Source organism: Alligator sinensis, unplaced genomic scaffold (genome assembly GCF_000455745.1).
Source record: "Alligator sinensis unplaced genomic scaffold, ASM45574v1 scaffold265_1, whole genome shotgun sequence".
In the NCBI taxonomy this organism is placed as follows: Eukaryota; Metazoa; Chordata; order Crocodylia; family Alligatoridae; genus Alligator; species Alligator sinensis.
Window position 1 is genome coordinate 448,851 of NW_005842961.1, and position 2,357 is coordinate 451,207.

The window sequence follows — 2,357 nt, forward strand, 5'->3', positions numbered from 1 at the left end:
TGCTGGGGCTGAGGCTTGTGGGCAGGAGCTGGCTCTCACTCTGGGGAGGCTGGGGGCTCTGCACCGGTACCCCAGGGAGGAGGGGAATGCGGGGCCCCGTCCCCAGGGGGATGGACATTCATTTCCAGGAGCAGAACTCGGGCCCTGTGCACCCAATGCTGGCGTGATCGGCAGGCAACTTCTGAGAAGTCGTGTGCGTGTGTGCAAGGGATGGGCATGGGTGTGTGTGTGCGTGTGCAAGGGATGGGTGTGGGCAGCTCCTGCTCATGCTAACACTTACCAAAGACTCGTGGGCTCACCCAGGGCGGGCCTGAGAAGCCCGCGATTGTGTGTGACAACCGTGTCCACCCTGCCCCGGGACACGGATCTTCCAGGGGGCCCCAGCTGCTCACGCAGCCGCCGTCCTCATCAGGGCAAGAGCCTAAACCCTCTGGGCCCCCGGGCCTGGCCTCCCAGGGGCTTGTGATTGGGGCTGGAGGGCATTACCCCCTCGCAGGCTAGCCTGGAGCAGCATCCATGCACCAAAGCTGGCTCTGGGCTCTGCCTGCCATGCGTGTCCCCTCCCCGGAAGGCTTTGCCCTCCTGGTCCCAGCGGCCGGGACCTTCCCCTCGACAAACGCAATGATAATGCAACTGTGTAAGCAATAAACTGGGCCTTAGCCCCTTCCCTTCCACCCTGCCCAGGCACCTGCCCTGGGGGCCACAAGCCGGCAACCTATGCAACAGCTCTGTTCCTTGCTGCAGTGAGAAGCTGAATGTCGGGCCAGGGGGCACGAGGGGGCTGGGCTGGGCCATTCCCAGCTGCCTGCACTCCCCCAGCCCCTCCTGGCTACCTTTCAAATGTTTTTTTTCCTTTCCCTGTGGTCGGCAAAGCTTTTTGTTTCCTGCTTCAGTTCGTTTTTTTTAATAAAGGATTGGTTTGTAGGCGCCGAGTCCCTGTGTGGTGTGTGCCGGCTTCTGCGTGCTCCCTCCCCAGGTTAATGCCGTTCCCAGGGCATGGTGGGGAGGTTGTGCCAACCCAGTGCCCTCTGGATGGGAGCACGGGGCTGGGGTCTGTATCCCAGAGCCCAGGTAAGTGGCTCCCACCCCAGCCTGCACCTGCTCGTGCCCTTTGGACTGCGGCTTCTCTGCTTCTTGCTCAGCCGCACCCTGGGTTTTATGGGCCCCAGGGGCTGGACTCGCTCCAGCTGCCAGGCAGCAGGGATCGAGCAGCTGGGGGAGGGGAGGTTGCAGCCCACGGGGTCCTTAAACCACAGCTGGGGGCTGCAGCAGGGGCTGGGGTCTTGGGGTGCTTATACTCATGTGCCTGCCTGCCCCTCTGCAGGCACTCAGTCGGTCCTGCCTCCACCATCTCTTGCCCAGGCAGCCTTGGGAAGTTGCATAGCCCCCGCCTGCCTCGGCTTTCCTGTCTGTAAAATGGGCGGATTTCCCCCCCACTCCCCAGGTGCCTGAGCTGCGGGGCAGGGCCCGGTCTCCTCTCTCCTTTGCAGTCTCAGGGCTGCCTCAGCAGGGCAGGAAGGGGGGGGTGGTGCTGGGAGGCGGGTCCTGCCAGGCTGAGCGAACCTTGGACAGCTCCATCCCAGCCAGGTCCCTGCCTCCCCCAAGCCGCTCTCTTGCTGCCATCGATCTGCTCGCCCAGGGCAGGTGAGTGTGTAGAGCCTTGGGCAAACCCCCTCTGTCACCCACCCCGGGGTCCCAGTGGCCCCTGGCTCCATGGGAGGACGGCCCTGTGGCCCTGCCCTGGCCCCGACGCTGTAGGGGGGAGGAAAGGGGCTGGTTTTCCGTGGGGGCGACTGGCAGCCTGGGCCCCAGGGCTGCAGGGAGGGCTAGGGGTGCCCCCTTGCCCCCCGCTCTGGGCAAGGGGGAGCAGAGTCCCAGGTGCCAACAAGCCTCAGCAGTGCTTCCCAGACCCCATCGCAGCTGCGGGTGAAGTTAGGGGCATCCCCGCGGGCAGGGATTCCCTGCCGGGGGATCACTCGTGACCTTGGAGCCACTAATGACCCGGCTTCTAGCAAGCCGAGCCCCCAGCTGCTGGCTCAGCCCTGCTCCTGTCCCCCGGCTGGGTGTCAGGGCTCCCGGGTGAACTTTTCCCAACTGATAAAGTTTTACAGCCGGGTGCAGGGCTGGTGAACCAAAGGTGAAGGGCGCAGGATCAGAGGTGCGGCCTAGGGCCCTGCTGCCCCCCCGTTTTGGGGGGCTCGGGACAAGTGCAGCCCTGGCTGCAGCAATGGGGGCCTGGCAACCCAGCTCCGAGCCCTCACGAGCCCCACCAAGCCCTGGTGGGGGCAGGATTTGGGTGCGTTCCCAGGCAGCAGCTCCAGGAAGCATAAGCAGGTGCAAAGCTGGAGCATTCCCAG

The 2,357-nt window shown here is 64.7% G+C and overlaps 1 protein-coding gene across 1 annotated transcript in view; it reads left to right on the top strand.

Moving 5' to 3' along the window:
* Positions 1-1,578: 1,578 nt before the first annotated feature.
* MYO1A (myosin IA) overlaps positions 1,579-2,357 on the top strand; it is a 12,517-nt gene continuing 11,738 nt past the window's right edge. The window contains 1 exon segment of the mRNA XM_025192686.1: positions 1,579-1,644. The gene's annotated coding sequence lies outside the window, so the exon portion shown is untranslated.